Raw genomic sequence first — 21,651 nt, forward strand, 5'->3', positions numbered from 1 at the left:
GTGTACAGACTGCATGAATCTAAGCCCTAGTCCACCTAAGTTCTGGTTCTAGTCCGAGTGCGAGCGAGTCTAAATGCTGTATGCAGACTGCTGCATCTAGAATGCTCTATGCTGTCTCTTTCTGTAAGCTTTAATGCCCTACCCACATTGCTGGAAGCAATTAGTTAGAATGGCTTAACATTTCAAGCCAGGGTTTGACTAGGACATTGGAACATTGGTGAAGGTCAGAGAACAATGTCCGAATTTTCTTTTTCTAGCTGTTAAGAAATGATATCTTGGTGGGCCCCTAGCACACAAGTACAAGGACATATCTGGGCTACCTCTGAGTTTGGGGTGCCAGGCGACAATGCGGAGCCAGGAGACTGACTTTCCTTGAAGTTTACGCCTCAAATACTGCCGTCACGCAAAGTGTGCGTGGCATCCAAGGGCTTTGGTCACTTCTCCAGCTCTGCCCTTAGTAGCACGCACCTTGTCTTCCGGGCTCCAGATGCCTGTATTCCACTGCTGCTGCTGCTCTTGGTAGTCATCTTATAGTCCTGTCATCTTTAAAACACTGCTGTCTTCCTGCTGTAACTAGGCTTCACCAATAGCCTCTCATAGGCTCTCTTCATGGTGCCAAGCCTCAACTCCTTTGCATGACCCCTTCAAGTCCTGTGTCATTAATTGCAACTGAGACTGTACCTTCACCAATGCCCCCCCCCCAAGCCTCAGCTGCTCTTCATGACCCCTTCATGCCTTCAAAACCAGTACCACCTGGGTGACTCTTACACATTACCAAGTCCTGCTGCAGCACAAGGTACAACCTTGGCTATCTCTGGAATACAGCCTCTTTGTGCTCTCAGAAAATACTTCCCAGAAGATGACACTTCAATGATGCTGTTCTCTTCTTAATCACCACTAATTTCTTAGCTCCAGCTAGCCAGCATCAATAGTCCCAGTAATGCAAAGGTTTTACTTTAGTAGTTCTGGTATCTTGTTAACCACAACTGATTCTTCAGCCCCAGCTAACCAAAAACATAGAATCTTCACAATCAAAACAGCAACAGCCCTGATAAGAGTACTTAATCTTCCCTCTGAAATTTCACAAGCCAGGCCTCCATCTTTTGCACTGTTCTCAATATTATCTTCCAAGCTCCTACAGAACATCCCACAGAGCTCTTAACGTCCCAATGGCTCTTCTAGCTCAAAGTTCCAAAGTCCTTCCATAATCCTCCCCAAAACATGGTCAGTTTGTCACAGGAATACCCCACTTCTGGTACCAATTTGTCTTAGTTGGGGTTTCTATTCCTGCACAAACATCATGACCAAGAAGCAAGTTGGGGAGGAAAGGGTTTATTTAGCTTACTTCCACATTGCTGTTGATAACCAAAGGATGTCAGGACTGGAAGCAGGTGAAGAAGCAGGAGCTGATGCAGAGGCCATGGAAGGAACTGGCTTGCTTTCCCTGGATTGCTCAGCTTGTTTTTTTTTGTTTTTGTTTTTTGTTTTGTTTTGTTTTGTTTTTTAATAGAACCCAGGCCTACTAGCCCAGGAATGGCACTACCCACAAAGGACCATCCTCCCTTGATCACTAATTGAGAAGATGCCTTACAGCTGTATTTCATGGAGGCACTTCCTCACCTGAAGCTCCCTTCTCTGTGATAACTCCAGCCTGTGTTTAGCTGACACAAAGCCAGCCAGTTACAGGGATCATACAGGTTGTTTCCATGAGTTGGCTATTGTGAATAAAGCCACCATGAATATGGAGTGAAAGTGTCTGTTCGTGATATCTTGAGTGGTTCTTTTGGGTAAAATTCTTTTGGATACTAGATCATGTAAGAGTTCAATTTTTAATTTTGAAAAAAATTATTTATTTTTATTTTGTGTGTATGGGTGCTTTGTTAGCATGCATGTATACCGCATGTGTACAGTACTTACCTACCTGCAGAGGTCAGAAGACCTCTAGGTTAGATCACCTAGAACTGTAGTTACAGGCTATTACAAGCTGCTTTATGGGTACTGGGAACCAAATGTGGGTCCTCCGAAAGATCACATAGTGCTCTTAACTACTGAGCCCATAGATTTTTTTTATTTTTTAGAACCTTCTATACTCTTCTGACATGGCATATCATTTTACATTCTGCCAGTGTACAAAAAGCTTGGAGTTTCTCCATCTCTTCTATCAACACTGGTTTATCATCACCATCATCATCATCATCATCATCATCATCACTTTATTTTCATAATGCTAGACCTGACAGATGTGAAGCAATATTTCATGTTGGTCTTGATTTGTATCTTTCTGATGTCAGTGACTATATCCTTGTGGCACACTTATGTGACTTCTTTGTAGAAACGCTTTCTTAATTATTTTGCCCCCTATCCTTCCCCCCTCCACTTTTACAGTAATGAGGGTTGAACCCAGGGCCTTGTACATGCCAGGAAAGAACATTACCACTAAGCTGTATCCGTCAGCTCTACTCAATTTTTCAGCCTCTTTTAACATCAGGATAGTAAATGTTTTTGTTTGTTTGTTTGTTTTTTGTTTTGTTTTTGTTGTTGTTGCTGTTTGGGAAGTTTGGGGATTTTATTACATTGTGGGAGTTCCTTATATACTTTGATAATTAACCCCTTAGTGGCTGGATGGTTTGTAATATTTTCATCTCTTTTCCTGAGTTGTCTCTTTTTTTCTATTAATGTTGTCTTTCCTTATGTGATGCTATATTGGTCTGAATGAGGCATTCCCCACAGGCGCAGGCATTTGAACACATAGTGGGTGGTGCTATGTGGGGAGGTTTGGATACCACAAGCTTGCTGGAGAAAATATATCACTGGGAGTAGACTTTGAGAACAGATAGTTTCACACACGTCTAGTTCATACCCTCTGCTTTGTGCTTGTGGTCCGAGACATGGCTCTCAGATTTCTGCTCCTTTCACTGTGCCTGTCTGCTACCAAACCTCTCACCATGATGGACTCTCATCCCTTTGGAATCATGAGCCAAATAAAATCTTGTTTCTATAAATTGCCTTGGATTGTTTTTTTTTTCCACAACAATAGAAACATTAAGGTACAGATGGGGTCCTCGTCTACTTTTGTGTCTATTACCTGTGGTTTTGGTGACATATCCATGAAATCATAGCCAAGAATAAGGGCAAAGCTCTTTCCCACTCTGTTTTCTTCTAGAGTTTCATCATTTGGGGTGTTACTTTTAAGTCTCTAATTCATTTAGTGTTTGCTTCTGAGCATAGCTCTTTTTGTCTCAATGAGGCAGTGTTGGGGACTGAACCCACAGCCTGTACATCCCCAGTAGGTTCTATTTTATTTAATGTTTAGAGAAGGTCCAACTATGCCCCAACCTGACTCTCCTTCTTAGTCAAGTTTTTGTAGATGGACGCAGCTCCAGTTTTGTATCAGAGAATGAAGTTTAACACAGTATCTTTTACATGGTGTTTTCATGGAACGCCTGGTAAAACAGACAGAGTATGCCAAGAAAACCATCCATAGGCCAATATACTTGAAAAACAACTACATCCCCAACTGCCCCTACCAACCTATTGCTGGTATTTTAATCTTTGATATTTGGAGTTAGGGTGTATGCACGCCACAGCATACGTGTAGAGGCCAAAAGACAGTTTTGTGAGTCAGTTCTCTCTTACCTTTACTTAGGTTCTAAGAAGTGAGCTAAAGTCTGAGAGCTTGTGTGCAAGTATTTTTTTGCTGAAGCACCTTAACCATCCTTCATTACCAACATTTTAACGTTCCCCAGCTGCATATTAAAGGACCCAAGAAGTCTATAATGCAGTAACCTGTTTAGCATCACTGACACAGAACTTATTAAATTTGCATGACAATGTAAAACATACTGATGAGTATATATAATTTAATTTTAAAATATCTTAATTTGCTTGCTTTTATAAATGCAATTTGTTAAACTGCCTCATGGAACTGCTATTTTCTTCAGAGGCAAATAGAAGAGACACTAAAATTGGCAATCCTGCTTCACCCAGGAGGAGCACTGGTCTTAGTCGGGAGTCCAGGACCCTGTCATTGTTGGGTATGTCTTTACATTTAAGCCAAGTTCAGAGTAAGAGAATATTGCAGAAGCTAGGGTGGCTTTGAGGGTTCTGAGAACCCAATGGTCATGTGAGAGACATGGTTACTATTGTTAGACCAGTTCTGGTCAGAAATCAGAGTCTGGAGATATTGCAGATGCCATTGAGAAGCAGTTAGGAGTGGTAACATGGCACTGACAGCCCAGCCAAGGCTTGGGCAGAGGTACACGTGTGCATTTGCTTTCTCTTGTGTTTCTTGGACATGAGCCTGGGTGAGCTGTGAAGCAGGTGGAGTCTGAAGGTCTGCATGAAACCACAGCTGGTGACCCAAGGGGGCAGATTCCAGGGGCACTCGTCTTAGGGATATAGCACTTGGAGGCAGCAAGGACAAATTTCAAGGTCTCACACTTTAAAAACCTAAAGTCCAAGCATAGGAGGGAGCCCAGCCTAGACCCAGAGAGCAGATGCTGATAGAGAGCATGCTAGTAGCCTATATTGGACCGTCATACCTGACTAGGTAAGACCAAAACTCCATAGAGACAGACTGAGGGAAGGGAGAGTTTAAAGACAGGGAATCCTGTAACAGTTCTCCCCTTGTAAGACTGGATCCCAGGATAAGGGGCACAACTGAGCTTCCGGGTGAGACAAGAGTGGGGAGAAGAGCCATTAAGCAAGACAATATAATTAGAGTCTAAAACCAACAAACCATCCATCAAACCAACCAACCAACCAATCAACCAACTAACCAAACAACTAACCAACCAACTAACCAACCAACCAACCAACCAACCAACCAACCAACCAACCAACTAACCAACAAAACAAACAAACAAACAAATAACCCAAAAACCAAAGACCAAAAACCAAAACCAAAACCAAAAAACCCCAAAACACAAAACAAAAGAAAAAAAACCCATGAGCCACAAGGAAGAACGCAGTTCTGTGAACCCCTGGCTCAAACAAGGGTATAGATAGAAATTAAATATTATCTGGATGGAAGGGGACCCAGTGCTCTGTCTTGGATGAAGACCCTTGTTGATCTCTGAAACTAAGTCTCACAGATGAGTTGGGAGTTTGAATCTTGTCAAGTGTGAAACTAGATCCAGCAGTCAAACGCCTACCTCCACCAGCTAAATAAGTCCATTTTAACCTGTGAATTAAATTTTGGTTTAATTTTAGGCCAGAAAAAAAATTGTACTTGCCATAAATTTAAGTGCTTTGGATATCCATGACATTAAGACTGGTGCATTATGTAAAAGGGAGGTACATTAGAGGTCATTTAATGACTTGTGTCACTTCAGAGCTTTCTATCACATAGTTCAAAACAATTCAAAAGTCATGACCCCTGGAACTAAAAACATTACCCATCAGCCTTTGAACTCTGAAACCAGTCAAGTGTAACAAGTTCAGAGCAAAGTACAGAATTTTCAGTGTCTAAGCACAGGGCAGTGAACATACCAGATCGGCCATAGTGAGTACACACACTGCCCCGACTCAGAGCAGGCATTCACTGAGTCTAGATTCCATTTTGGTCCCTACTGATCTAGCCTCAAAAGTCTCAGCTAGGTGATGTGACAGCCATTGTGCTAGGATATGAACAGTTCTAAATATATTTCCACAGGTGTGCTGCCAATCACCATCAACCTGATAAAAACAATCCCTACAATAAAGTGAGTTATTTACACCAACACCCTCCCATGTTGTTGCACCAATGAAGCAAATGTGAAAGAATAATGTCTGGGCTCGTTTCTGTTTTGAAAACATTTCCTGGGAAAGCAGGTGTTTGCAGACTAAATAGACATGCACGCCATGGGTAATAGTCTTAGATGCTGGGTCAGTCCTTCATCTTTGGAGACAGATCTTTGGAGGACACGGTGATGCTGCTCACTGGAGAATATGTTCTGATAAGATGCTGTCTAAAAACCTGGCAGTGGTGGCGCACGCCTTTAATCCCAGCACTTGGGAGGCAGAAGCAGGAGGATTTCTGAGTTCGAGGCCAGCCTGGTCTACAGAGTGAGTTCCAGGATAGCCAGGGGCCAGGGCTACACAGAGAAACCCTGTCTTGAAAAACCAAAAAAAAAAAAAAAAAAAAAAAAAAAAAAAAGATGGTGTCTAAGATGAAAACAACTTGGAGAACCCAGGTGCTCGTGGAGTTCCTCATGGCTGTTTATTATAGGAAGAATTCTTCTCTCCTGTAAGCCTGCTCCATCCAGCTCCCTAGGTCTAATCAGTATTAAGACTGAAGTTGTTTAAAGTGCCACTATCGCTCTTCTATCCACTCCAATGTATTGAGCCAGCTATACAGCATTTTTTTCTGTTCTCCAGCAACCCTAAGTTTCTCCTACTTCTTGGTGGAGATGTTTCCCTTGCCCAGATGTCTTTCATCCACTCATCAAGTACTTTTATCCCCTCTTGTACTGGCTAATTCTTTCCTCCCCTCCGAGACTCATCACACCACCATGGCCTCCGGGATGGCTTCTCTCAGTCCTCACGGGATGGCTTCTCTCAGTCCTCACGGGATGGCTTCTCTCAGTCCTCACGTACGTACTGAGAGGTGCCCCCCGTCCTCACTTGCCTGCTAGATGCTCCCACCTCACCTCTGCATGCCAGGAGCTAAGGAGAGGCAGTTAGAACATTACTCAAGATTTGTTTGGAAGGAAGGCAGGGAACTGAGATGGAAAGGTGAGGGGGTGGTAAACCATACAGAGCCACATGGTTGTGTGCAGTAAGGGGAGAAAATGGATCTTGCTAACAGGGTGTTCCCAATGCAAGGATGAGAGCTCCAGATTCACTGAGACCCTGTTACAGTGACTAAAATGAAGGCAGCAAGACATTCAGAGCCAATCTCTCTTTTCCACACCCACATTCACTTGGGCATGCAGGAGCAGCCACATACATCCACATGCATGCATACACACCCCACACGCATACACATGTGGGAGAAAGGGGAAGATTAAAGTAGGTGAACACGACATTGAGAAGCAATTTAAGTAGGGTGGAAGTGTTTTCCGTCCATCCCAGGCATTTTGCTCTTTCCTAAGGTCCACTGTTCTCTAGGGAAAAGTTCAGTTTATGTAAACTTTTCATGTCTTCTTCAGATAGGTGAGGACCTTGAGATGATGTAATTACTAGGATTTTGTGGACAAATACCTCAGGGTTTGGAGTGGGGAATGGGTGTCCATGGGCACAGGTGAAACAAACCTTGCTGTGCACTGCTCCTTGTAGGGTCTGGGTGACAGGTGCCCAGGACTCATGAGGTGCTTCTACTTTTGGGGAAACTTGACAATTAGTCACAACAGAACTACAAAACGGCTCACTGGGAACTATGGTTCTTCTCAAGCAGAGGGCGTTAAATATTAACTGACTGTGTACACATGCCTTTAAGATGGAATGTGCATGTGCATTGTATGAGATACCCTGAGAAGGCACTGGGTACTTCAGCTGCTGAACACAGATTTCCTAAGCTCTTGGCTTCAGCCCTAATTCTGCCTTTCCTGGACTGTGGCACTGTGCAGAGAAGGGTTTTTTTTTTTTTTTTTTTTTTTTTTTTTTGAGGGTAAGATGGTGAGGAGTCTCAAAGGCCCCACAGCTGAGGATGTGATAGTGTTGTCTCTTTTCCTATGACCACTGAATGCCTCTTATATTCAACAGCCACCAAATGTGAGCGGTCCTAGCATGGCCAAGGCCATATCTCCTTCCCTACATTCAGAGTCATTAGTACAGTAAATGTGTTAAGGTTTAGTCCAGTGAGTTGTTAGCGTCCAACATCTGTGCCTTACTATCGGAGTGAGTGCGCTTTCATTGGAGTTAGTGTTATAGGTCAATAGATACCAGTTAGTTAGGATAGCACTTGGAGGCATACGGATTGATAAAGAAACACACTAGGATGGATAGGGTAGGTTATAGACAGAGAGAAGACATGGTTTTCTGAATGCAAGAGGGGGAAGGGTACCAGAGCTAGGAATGAGCAGAGAAAGTATTTGAGGCTGCGGTTGTGTATAATTTAGGCAGAGTGGGTGTGGAGGGGAGGGATGGGATGTGAACCCGGAAGCAAGGCAGAGCTGGCTGGAAGATGGCGGGCCTGGCATGGGGCAGCAAAGTTGAGACTTGAAGCAGGAGGCTTCCTGGAGCCAGGGAGTGACCTGGTCCAGGGAGGGGTGAGATGAAAGCATACTTCAGGAGGATTAAGCTGGCACGAGATATAAGAGATATAAAGTGTCTTGGTTTTGGGCAGGTTCAGACCAAGGGCCGAGAAGTCCCTACGGAGCTGGAAATTTCTAGACTTCCTCCAGCCTCAGGCTCCAAGCTGCATTTTTGCCTGGCTAGGTGGGAATCCTGGAGTTTTCCAGGGGACCCAACAATTCATCTCTGTGTCTCCTGTCACCAGCCGTTTTGTTTCTGTGCTGTGGTGTTATATAACACTTCCAGGTCACGTTAGCCCAAGTAAGCTGGAGTTTTCAGAGGTTAAACTCTAGAACCTACCCAGCCTGGGTGGCCTCTCCTGAAGCAAAAGGAGATTTTCTCCCGCTTTTGACCAGGGATCCTTTGTAGACAAATGGCCCTAGCTGACCCTGGCTTCTCTTTGGTTCACATCCCAATACCCCTCTCCTCTCTGTAGTCCTTTCCCCCTACTTGTTTGGACACAGGACTTACATAAACCTTCTCCACTCCCCTCTGCTTTTTCAGGTGGAACCTTGAAGAAAAAAATTTGTTACTAGGCCAAGGAGCAAGACACGATGTACTGCCAAGTCCAGGAAGGCAAGTTAATGAAAAGGTGAGACTGTCCACCCACTTTCTTTCCTTGGTGGAACTTGGAGGTAACAAACATAGCTCCAGGCAGGTGTCTGTGACCCACTCCCAGGCTGAGCAGGAGCTGGGCCTGAGCGGCAGGTCCTACTCAGCCATCTCCAGATCTCCAGGTCCAGTTGCACAGCAGTAATTCAGGGCCTTCCCTCTCTAAGTCCTCTTCAGCTCTAGCCTTCAAGGATGACCTTCTAAGGGTGTTGGTTTGGATGAGTCCTGGGTCTAACCAGAACTACTCTGAGAGGGAAGATAAAGAAAGAGCCTTAGAAGAACCAGTTGCCCTAACAACCTGAGGACAAGTACTCACACACCCATGTGCACTCATGTGGAAGTATACATATAAGTAACACTTGAGAGTACACACACACACGCACACAGTACCTTCTATAATTCTGTCAGATTTCACTTGCATTTCCCAGGATCTTATGCAGCTATGTAACCTGTACCGTGTCCCTAAGAAACTTCTATACCTCACTGGAGCTCTTGGCTGAGAGGAAATCTACATATTTAATATTCTCGTGTGATTCTACAGTCCCATCCTCTCCTGGTTCCTAGGCTTTGCTTCAGTCCCCTATCTCTGGTCATCTGTCTTCACAAGAGCCATAGTCAGTAGGTGATGGAGTAGACTGGATCCAGTGTGTCCAAATGGCCCATGGTGCTATGCAGATCTGTGCAGACCAAGGGGTCAGCATGAAGAAAAGTTTGTGTCTGCTTAGGAAAGACAGGTAATGAACCATGCAGAGGATGGATGTGACAGATGCCCTGTGAGGCGAGAGACTAGCAGCACCGCAAGAGTCCTCAGAGAGCTGGAGAGCTGATAGGGTGAGGGACGACCCCCCTAGGACCGGAGTACAGTTGAACTGTGAGGATTAGGAGTTACTGGCAACAAGAGTTAGACAGAGCTGAGCTTCCCAAGGGTGCCCGAGTTGTATGAGGAAGAAGAGGTCCATGAGCATCCTGGACTTGCCTGTGTCACACATCGTATTTGCAATAGGAGATGATGCTGGAAGTAGAGAAGCAAGCGCCAAGGGAAGACATGGGATAAGAAGCCAAAAAGGAGAGGGGAGGGAGGGTGGAAAATGGCTTAGCAGTTAAAGCATTTATTGCTCTTCCAGAAGACCTGGGTTTGGTTCCCTGCACTCACATTAGGTAGCTGGCTCACATTTTTTCTTAACTCCAATTCTAGAGGAGCTGACACCTTATTCTGCCTTCTGGGTCTGTAGGTACCAAGCATGCCTGCATGCGCGCACCCCCCCCACACACACACAGAGGCATGCACATAAAATAAAGCTTATAAAACAAAACAACACCAAGAAGCAAGCAAGCAAGCAAGACCTAGGGTATTTATACATCTGTTGTGGGATTGTTGTTGGTTTTGTTTTGCATGTTTGGTTTGAGACAGAGTCTCACTATGGACCCCTGACTGACCTGGAACTCATAAAGGACTGCCTGTCTGCCTCTACCTCCCAGAGTGCTGGGATCAAAGGTGTGTGCCACCATGTCCAGCTGCTGTGGATTTTATAGGTTGTAGATGGCTGGGATTTGGTTATGAGTGAACACTGCTGATGAAGAGTGCCTTTGAGAACTGAGCATCGATGAGGGATCTCTTTGCTACAGAGGGTTGGACATGGGTTTGCATAGGATGGAGGTCTGCTTTCTGTTGCTTCCCTTGTTCTGAGCGCAATTGCTTAACTAGATGACATGTCTTTCACCATGGGTTTCCCATGGGCATTACAAGCTGAGATTCGCAGGTGCATTGAGGAGGTGGGCAAGGGGAGGAGCAACAGAATAATGCTGTTTTCCTATTGGTGCTAATTTCTGTTCCTGTTTAATAAATGCAGTTTTGAACTGGAAGAGAGGAAGTGTGAAAACACCACACAGTCCCCTAATAGTAGCCTCTTATCAACCACATCAGGAGTAGCATCTGGTCTCCGTTCTGGCAACAGGGTGCTTGGAAGTTAGCATCCCTGGGGCTCCTTGGCTTGTCTTTCCCCTTAGGTTCAATGGTTCTTCATAACCTTTGGATCCGTTGACTTTACTAATGATAATATCAATGACCCAGGGGCATCCACCTTACATATGAAGGACCCCTGTCGGCATGACTTGTTGCATATTAACTGTCAGTACTATCACGATGTCATCATGGAGTCAGCTTGTCTGGCAGGGATGGTTACAGTCTAAGGCTGGAATGCTGGGACCCTTTAATACAGTTTCTCATATCGTGGTGCCTCCCCCAACCATGTTGTTGCTGCTTCATACCTGTAATTGTGCTACTGTGATGAATCATAATGCAAATATTTGTGTTTTTGATAGTCTTAGGTGACCCCTATGAAAAGGTTGTTTGATCCCCAAAGGGGTCGTGCCCCACAGGTTGAGAGAGAACCAGTGCTCTACAGAGCCATTTATGACCCCTCTTTGGCTGTCAGGCTTTTGAAAGAATTTTCCTAGGAATCTCCAGCTGGGAGAAGAAATAACCAAAGCCCCAGGGACATCCAGAGGAGGACTTTATCTTCTGTGAAGAATTTTGCAACTTGTTAGATAACTTTGTAGAGATTTGGAGCTGAGATGGTAATGGGCAGAGGCCACACCTTGTCTGAAATGTTTTAATTATGTAATCTTTTCTTTTTTTAATGTATCCTCATGTATGGAACTTGAAATTGGACTTGGATGTAGTGGTCACTGTATTTGCTTTGTCCCTTTTTCCATTGTGGTCACTTTGAATAAATCCCCCCCATACCTATCACTATTAATTTGATTTTTTTAATTGGCTTGTTCAGGATAGGTGGTAGCCAAACCTGGCTAGTTGAGGCACAGGTTGAAACCCTTATCTGGTAACAATAACAGATGTTCTGAGACTGGCCCTGCACAGCCATGCTCAGTAATGAAGAACAAGAAGCATATCCCATCTTTCCGAAGGGGTTTAATCTCACCTTTGCTAAATCATCAGTAATTGATCAAACAGGGACCAACTACATACTTTTTATGTTCCTCAGTATTCAGGGGAAGCCTTGTCTTTTTCGGTACCTCAAATTCTCATTCTGACTTGAGCTTAGAGTTATATTTCGTCCAGACTCACATGGCTCACCTTAATCACTATTGTGTGCTTCTCCCTCTGAAGCTGAAGAGATAGCTGACCCTGACATGTTTGTGCAGTAAGCAAAGAAGTCACATCACTGGATCAGTACAAAAACATACTCTGTTTTGCTGTTGTCCAGTGAATTTGAAGCCATGGATATTTTCCCCTTTAAATGTACAGTTCATGTTTAGAGAAAGGAACTGAACAATGAATGTATCAATTGCTTGGATACTTAATGTCAAGATTCCAGAAATTAGCATCTATGCATAGTACTTCTGAATTTCTTTCTTTTGTGGAGAAATGGAGCTTTATATTTATTCCCATCTTTACTGTGAAAACAAGTACTGAGCTGGCTAGCCCTGGGCTTGGTGTTTAAAATGTATTGATGGGGGCTGGAGAGATGGCTCAGTGGTAAAGTGTTTGTTCTGGGAGTATGAGATCGTCTGTTTGGACCCCTAAAACAACATCTAAAAATATCTAGATGTGGTGGTGCCTGCCTGTAGCCCAGCAGGGGTAGGAAGGAAACAAATGGATCCTTGGAGCTGTCTGATCAGCCAGTTCAAGGAATCAGTGAGATCCATCATGAGTGAGAGAAAGTGCCTCAGGAAGAGAGGCTGGCGCAATAGTAGCTCAGTGGTTAAAAGCACTGGCTGGTTCTCCAGAGAACCTGAGTTTGATCTCAGCAGCAATCTGCACAGTGGTTCACAAACCCTCTGTAACCCTAGTCCTAGGGGAAGTGATGTGCTCTTCCAGCCTCCAAGGGTACTTCATGCATGCATGGTGCACCGACACACATGCAAGCAAATATCCATGCACAAATTAGTAATGATGAAGATGAAGATGTAGATAGGTAGATGACATATAGATGATAGATAGGTGATAGAGATAGATAATAGGTGATAGATATCTAGATAGAGATAGGTAGGCAGAGTATAGTTAGTTAGATATAGACAGTATAGATAAATAGAGAGATAGAGGTAGATAAATAGAGAGATGTAGGTAGATAAATAGAGAGATGTAGGTAGATAAATAGAGAGATGTAGGTAGATAAATAGATAGAGAGAGTATCATTTGATAGATAGATAGGTAGATAGATAAAGAGAGTGTAGTTAGATAGATAGATATGGGTGTGGTGGCATATCTGGGAAGCAGAAACAGGTAGATCTCTTTGAGTTTGAAGCCAGCTCAGATTTCAAAGCAAATTCCAAGGCTCCATAGTGAGAAGTCATCTTTTAAAAAAATGAGTGAATTGGGCTGGAGAGGTGGCTCAGCAGTTAAGAGTACTGGCTGCTCTCCCAGAGGTCCTGAGTTCAAATCCCAGCAACCACATGGTGGCTCAGAACCATCTATGATGGGATCAATGTCTTCTTCTGGTGTGTCTGAAGACAGCTACAGTGTACTCATATACATAAAATTAAAAAAACGAGTGAATAAAATAAAGCAGAAACAAGAGCAACTAAGACAGTACACATTGACTTTTGTCCTCCGAATACATGTATACACTCTTACTCACATGTGCACACATGACCATGGCCATACAGAATACAACACACACACACAAAGTCTAAGGGCCAATGAGATGGTTCAGTGGGTAAGGGCACTTGCCGCCAAGCTTGATGACCTAAGGTTGAGCCTTGGGAATGAGAAGACTGGCTCTCACAGATTTTCCTCCAACCTCCACATGCACACGCACTCTCACACGTGCGTTTGCATGAGATGAGGAGGGTGGGGTGGCAGGGGAGGGGCCGGGGTGTCTTTTCATCCATTGTCATCACTGTCTTCAAATCGGTCATATCAGGTACTTAGAACTTGTCCCTTTCATACACTTCCTTAGAAATCCCTCCATTCAACGTCACTTTTCTCATTGGAACTGGTTAAACAATTCCCTGGATTATTCTCTAGAAAGACAGATGTGTGAATAATTAACTCAACCTCATTAATCAGTTGCCACTCCAGATTCTAAGCTGCAAAGCTGAGTTACCTGCCCTTAGAGCATAAAATTGGTTTAGAGATGGTGTATGCATTCACGTATGCTAAAGAAAATGATCTGATTTATAGAACCGAGAATATGTGAAGTAAGTGAAAAGTAGCGAGAAAAAGATTAAGAAGATAATGATTTTTAGCAAATTCAAAGAGTTTAAAGTCTTAGTGTAGATACTGTTTTGAAATTTTTGTCATTTATTATCATTGTGTTTGTGTACGATTGTGTGTATATGCGTGTGTGTATTTGTTCATGCGTGTTCCGCAGTGCTCATGTGGAGGTCAGAGGGCAAGCTTTCAGAGTTCATGTTCCATTGTGTGGAAAGGCTCAAATTCAGGTAGTCAGGAGTGCACAGCACCCACACTGAGGGATCTTGCAAACCCAAGTGTCATCATATCAATACTATTAAAAGTCATCGTCTTCAAGGGCAAAGGTAAAGTCGTAGAAAGCTTGTGCTTAAGTCAGCGTAAGTCAGAGGCCAGCCTGCAGAGTTCCGTCCAGCTGACGCGCTGCTCAGGGCACTTAGCCTGGAACTATGGGTGGCTCACAGATCACTAAGACACAGACAGCTCCCTGAACTCTGTAGCCAAGGAAACGGGTGCACACAGCTAAACAGAGCACGAGCCAGCGAAGCAGATGCTGTGACAGTCACTTAAAGGACTAGGGAGCTGGGAGTAGGTGCCAATACAACAAAATTCCTTGTGCTTACCAAACGGTCCATCCTCACTATGGGATTGCAGGGGCGTGCAGGACACAGTGGTGGCCTTTGATTTAGTCGCAAAGGATGAAGAGACTTCAACAGGAAGACAAATTGGGGGTGGAGATGAAGACAGTGGAGGGAAAGGAGACTGTGAGAAGGAGTCTAACTGGGGCAGAACAGATAACCAGAGAATATAGTGTTCGATATTTTCATGGAGATTCATCAATAGTTCTTTCTTTGGCCCATCAGCCCTGCCTCCACACACACACCCCTCACTCGTTTTTTGAGGCATAGTCTTACCTGTTCTAGGCTAGCCTCAAACGCACCATGTAGTTAGTTGAGGCTGACCTTGAACTTTTGATTCTCCTGCCTGTACTTCCCCAGTGTTAAGATGACAAGTGTGCACTGGCATGCCTCAGGTGTGAACTGCCATGCCTCAGGTGTGAACTGCCATGCCTCAGGTGTGAACTGCCACGCCTCAGGTGTGCACTGCCATGCCTCAGGTGTGAACTGCCATGCCTCAGGTGTGAACTGCCATGCCTCAGGTGTGCACTGCCATGCCTCAGGTGTGTCTGGCTTGTGCTGTTACTAGAGATGGAACCCACAGCTTTTGATGTTCTGGGCAAGCACAGCCTGGGCCACATCCCCAGCTCTGGTCCACTCTTGCCTCTTTCCGCCATGATTTATCGAGTCTTGGTCCACACAACTTGCTCAGAGGGAGTGGTCACCAATGACGCCTCCCCTGTTTACCTTAATGGACACTCCTTAGTCCCTCATTCCTTGGCCTCTTGCCGATGTCACTTGTCACATTAACCTTGGTGTCAATGGCAACACTGACATTCTGGTCTGTTGCTCTCTTCATCTGTAACATCCTGTCCCCCTCTGTTTTCTCTTTTATCTATGTTCGGTTGCCTTTTCTCTGTCAGTTCATTCTCATCTTAAATCTTTATGAGCACATCTCCTGCCCTCTTAAGGACATACCCTCTCCCACACCATGCCTGAATGACTTATAGCTAACTTTCTGGTCTCAATTATTACTCCCCTTAGGAACAGTTTCCCCAAACGTTGTCTCTGTCTAGTTATGAGCCTAGAGATAAATAAATGTCCGAGTACCCAGCTGTCTTCCTAGATTAGCACATGCCATTCTTTATTTTCCTCGTTTGCATAACCCAATTATAAATGTAAAAGTCATGTTTACTATAATATTCCCAGCACTTAGCACAATGTCAGGCTAATCAATATCAAGTACTTAATAAACATTCAGTGAGTAATTATGTTATTCAGGAAACATCAAGAAAGCTGGGTTGGGGCTGGGTGGTGGTGGCGCACGCCTTTAATCCCAGCACTTGGGAGGCAGAGACAGGCGGATTTCTGAGTTCGAGGCCAGCCTGGTCTACAGAGTGAGTTCCAGGACAGCCAGGAACCCTATCTCGGAAAAAAAAAAAAGAAAGCTAGGTTTGATAAATAGGATTATATAGGAAGAAGCAAAAGAAGAAATAGGCTGAATGAAGAATTTTAGCTTTCCACTTAAAACATTTCAGGTTATTCTGCAGATGAAACTGCTATTTAAAGTTGTGGCCCAGTCTTCCTGTAGTAATTATGCTTTTTAAGCTGTTGTAATGGAACCAATAAAACAGTTTAGTTAAGGGTTGACAGGGCAGACCACACGACAACGGTAAGGAGAGCAAGACAGAAGGATTGAACAAGGGTGGTACCCAAGGGGATGCTGGGAGTTGATGCTGGGAGAGGCAAGGCCCCATTCAGCGTCCTCTTCCACACTGTTATCATCCACTAAGAGAAAGGAGTGCGTAAGGAAAGCCAGACTTAGAAGGAAGCAAGGCAGAGAGCTCATTTCCGGATGCAGTTTGAGCTGGCAGGATATTAGTCTGTAGCTCAGGGGCTCTTTGAGCAGGAGGTGTGGATCCGAGAGACATTTGGGAAGAGCTAGTAGATGAAGATGTGAAGGTTATCAGAGAGAGTAGACAAAGGGAAGTGACTCGAGAGCTAGCTATGTGTATGAACTCCAACAACAACATCTGCCACATATACATGGAAGAGCACATGGCCGAAAGGGCAAAGGAAACAATTTTTTAAATTAAATCGAAGAAATGATCATGTCTAGATATTGTGCTTAAAATCTTCAGGATGTGAAAGGTGACTTGGAAGTTGGCACAGAGCAGGGGCAAAGAAAGAGCATGTCACAGTTGAGCTTAGTGGGTAGAGGGTAGCAAAGGGATGGTCCGAAAACCACTGAAGGGAGGGAGGGGAGCTGACATCTTCCTTCTCCAGACACAGGACTAAGGCATGCTTTGGGGCAGGGTTAGAGGCTTGGTGAGATAGAAGGTTAGGTTTCCACATGTCCAGGGAGTGGGAAGGAGAAGAATGTGTTCAGGGCAAAGATCCGATGTGTAAAATTTTATGGCCAACAGAATGAGGGCTCTTAGCTACAGAGGAAACACTTAATCAGTCTGTAAATTTTCACTACGTCAAACTAGCCTGACATGACAGCTGATGTCATCGGGGCATGAAGGGATGGTTCCAAGCAGAGCTGGCTGTGCTCACTCACTACAATTATTATTATTATTTTTTAAAGATTTATTTTATTTATTTTATGTGTACGAGTACACTGTAGTGTACAGATGGCCATGAGCCATCATGTGTATGGCTGCTGTTGATCTCAGGACCTCTGCTAGGCCGGCTCGCTCTCGCCCCACTCGTTCCGGCCCTCTCTCCAGCATAATTCACTGTAGCTGTCTTCAGACACACCAGAAGAAGGCGCCAGATCTCATTACTGGTGGTTGTGAGCCACCATGTGGTTACTGGGATCCAAACTCAGGACTACAATTATTAACTTGTCACTATTTCAGCTCTTTCGTTCATGTTGAGAAGCCACCACCTTACTACCCCATCTGTATGGAGACTTCTTTTCTATGAAAGAAGTATGCTCATTCCAAATAATAACAGTGTCCAAAACATTAGTTTTTACTCTTTGTTTCCATATGCTATGGGTTGAGTGCAGAGCTATTAAAATACAAAAAGTCTGGAATGGGCCCTGGCAACTGACTTGATTCCAATCTTATCCACCACTTTCTAGCTAAAGCATTGGCAGACTTAACCTCTCTTAGGTCAAACCACATTATTGTACATTTCAGCCCATTCTGATTTTTTTTCTTTTCTCAGACTTCTCAATGTGTCACTTACTACTTGAATGTTTTACATTTAAAAAAAAATTAAAAAATTTCCAGAACATTTGCTATGTGTCAGCTACTGAAGGAACACAATGTTTCAGACCCAGGTTCCCCTCAAGAGTCCCAAGCTTGTTTGAGCAGGCAGCGACAGAAGGACAGACTGACCCATCCGGCTAGATAAACTTTGGAAAGCAACGTGTCCATGGGAAGTCTTCCTTAGATACTGTGACCCTTGGATTCAGCCTAAGAATGAATCCAAGTCAGTTGCAGGCATGGAGGGTTTTGTTTTGACAGAGCAGACCGGCGATGGACAAGAAGGTACTGAGTTCAAGGGCACAGTGTATTCTAAGTGTCAGTTGCCGGTGGCTGAGCCTAGAGGAGGGACAGAGAAGAGAGCACACAAGTTCAAAGACCAGGCTATGCCACATAAGGTTAAGTGCACTGATCCTAGAGCTATGTTACAGGACTCAAATATTCTGTTACCTATGAGTGAGTGGTTGTTTTTGGGCAAGGGATGTAACTCGATAGACTTTAGCTTCTCCAGCTGTAAAGTGGAATTGAAACTGGTATGGCACACTGACCTCACATAAAAGTATTCAAAACAATGTCTAGGACATGGTCGGAGGTTATGGAAGCCTCTGGAAGGACTCAAGCAGGTAGAGACGGGTTCAGATTTGAGTCTTAGGCAAAGATATGTGAAGTGTGGATTGGAGAGCCATGAAAATGGGAGTGGAAAGATGATAGAAAGCAAATAGGGCCAGCATTCAGGAGAGGGTACGAAGAAGATGCAGGTGGAGCATGCTGTGGATGTCAATCTTGACAGCCCAGCAGATGAAGGCAGGATGAGCATTAATACCCAGGGTTCTAATTCAAACACATAGCATTCTATTTGTACCCTAACCCCCCCCCAACACACACACACACACACACACACACACACACACACACACACACACAAGCACGAACACACACGCGTGATGGGGGGTGGCGGAAATAATGACTACATCATAGGTGTGTGGGGGGGGCTAAGTACAAAATCCTAACTTTTATTTATTTTTGATATTTTCCTCCCTTCAAGAAGAAGTTAACAAAATTAGCCTGCCAGAACTCTGAGAACTAAACAGAGATTGAGGAGGAAACGTATCCTGCCTGGTGCTTGACTCTGAGAGCACTGAATTACCTGGAAGACCCCGTTGACAAAATGTCTCCCCCAAACTGGACAAAAGCATCACAAACTCTGTTCCTCCCAGCAGCCACAGGGGCTACGCCTAGAACACGGATGCTTCCCAGATGTTTTTATCTTTACAGTCCTATTTCTAGGAACCCAGGATTCCCACTTTGTTGGAACTCCAGGGTGTTTAAGAATTCCCTGATAAGACAGAGCCAGGTGGAGGTGGGTTGAACAAGAACGGCTACTCTGAAGAGAGGGACTAATGGCTCAATAGACAGAAACCCTGCCTCTATCTGCAGATAAGCCAGGTGACACATTAGCCTCCTCCGCAGCTGTCCCCTCTCCTGCTGAGGCCTAGTGAGCAACAGGGTCTTGATTGACATTCTATATCTCACTGTGAAATATTCAAGGGGTGCTCCCCACTTAGCTGCTGAGACAGGCAAGGCAAATGTAGGCCTTATTCGAACGGGTTGCCTTCTGCTGTCTAGAAAGATTCCAGGCGATGACCGAGCCTTCCCACGTGAAGAAGCTCCCTCCACAAGCCGCCAGTCTCCACCCTGCAACAGCCTGTTTGTTAACTTGAACTTACGGTGACACACAGCGAGTCCATTTCCAGTTTTTGCTCCAGGGCAAGTCCATGACTACACAAAGGGCAAGACAATTGGGGAATTTGTGGACTTGTCCAGTTAATCAGATAAAACCTGAGCGAGTCAGAAAGGCGACTTCTTGGAAGATGGCATAGTTTTACAGCAAACAGCTGAAGCTAATCTGCGATTTCCTTCCACCACCCCCGCGCCCCAGCTCCCCCGCCCCTGCTCCGCCCCATCCCCCACCCCTCCCTACCACCCCACCCCTACCCTCACTTCCCTGCTGAAGTTTGCCTTCTGTAAACCCCAGCTACTTCTCTCGCTTGTCTCTGAAGCACAAAGGGAGTCTTCATCCGAATTCTAGGAAGAAAAGATCTGACTCCTTCCAGCACAAATGAGCTAGATTGTAACAGGGAACGAATTGATCGATTTTCCCCTTCTTCATGTCGATGTACACACTATGTAGCCAAACCAAGGCCGATCAACAACACTCAATTATAAAGTAGATTTCAAACTGAGGCCCAGCTGAGCCCTACTAGACCTCCACAATGCACTCTGTCATCCAATTCTTGTCATCACATTTAATTATATTAATCTTTGCCACAAGTAATGGAGGGGGTTATTAGGAACCTTGGTCTAGCAACTGGGTTCAAGGTCACTTAGCTAATATGTAACTCTAAATGTTACAAGTTTCTAAGCCAAGGATATGTCCTTTTCTCAGACCGATGCCCTTCTGCTGGCCTTATAAAATGTTAGTTCTCTGCCTTTTGTTCCATGGCTCCCTCAGTGATCCCCCCACTCCCCCTTCTTTCTGCCACCCCCCCCCATTATCCTGATCACATTTACATTCTGGATCTCCCATTCTTCTGGTTCTGCATGCTTACCTCAGCTAGAAATTATATGCAGGTCTTTTAGTTTTTTCATAGTATTGCCTTTTTGCATATATATGCATACAAATATATTTAAAGGATTTTTTTTTCAAGACAGGGTTTCTCTGTATAATAGCTTTGACTGTCTCACTATAGACCAGCCTGGCCTTGAACTCACAGACATCCTCTTGACTTTGCCTGTCCTGCCGAGTCCTGGGATTAAAGCATGCACCACTACCCTCAGCTGCTTTTATGCTTTTCTTAATTTAAAAAAAAATGTGTAGTGTGTGCGTACTGTTGTGTTTCATAAAATAGCTGTGGTATAATGTGTGGGGTGAGGGGAGCACCTCAGCAGACCCATGCCAAGGCATCTCCCTTGAGGAATTAGCCATACCACAGGCTTAGTATAAAAGGGGTAGGAGGCCTGGAAAGGGGGTAGAGGCAGAGAAAGTGAGGACGGAGAAGGACAGAAAGAGAGAGAAGAGAGAGAGAGAGGAAGAGAGGAAGAAGCCAGCTGGGAACATACTGGGGAGAGATAGAGAGAGGGAGGAAGGGAAGGAGAAAGAGAGAGACAGAGACAGAGAGACGGAGTCAGACAGAGAGAGACAGAGATAGAGATAGAGAGAGGGGGCTAAGCAGTCCTTTTTAAACACCAGGTTGGCTCATACCTGGCAAGCTGAAAGCTGTCGCTAGGTACCTCTTGGCTGGAGCCTAAAGGAACTGCCAACTGTATGTGTATGTGCGAGTTTGTGTGTGTGAGCTTATGTGTAAGCATGCAGAGGCCAAAGATATCGTTATAAATGGTTCTTTACCTTCCTCTCTTGAGACAATGTCTCTCATTCAGCTTGAAGCTCATCATTTCACCCAGGCTGGCTGGCCAGCAAGCTTTTGGGCTCTGTCTGTCTCTGTACTCCAAAGATGTGGTTATAGGCATATGTGGTAATGCCTGGATTTTTATGGCGATTTGAACTTAGGTCCCCTGCTTGCGTAGCAAGTGCCTTTACCACTTAGCCATTGCTTCATCTTCATCTTATTGTTTTAGTGTCGCCGTATTGTATGCACCAACATATGTATGTGTATAATAGGGGAAGAAAAGATTATTTTAGCATCTAATGATCCAAGCACAGTGGGGTGGGGTGGCAGTATTAGCAAAATCACTCAGATCTGACATGTCTTTATTCTTGACTCTCTCTCTCTCTGGTTTTTTTTGTTTTTTGTTTTTTGTTTTTGTTTTTTTTTTTTTT

Source organism: Mastomys coucha, unplaced genomic scaffold (assembly GCF_008632895.1).
Source record: "Mastomys coucha isolate ucsf_1 unplaced genomic scaffold, UCSF_Mcou_1 pScaffold3, whole genome shotgun sequence".
Classification (NCBI taxonomy): Eukaryota; Metazoa; Chordata; class Mammalia; order Rodentia; family Muridae; genus Mastomys; species Mastomys coucha.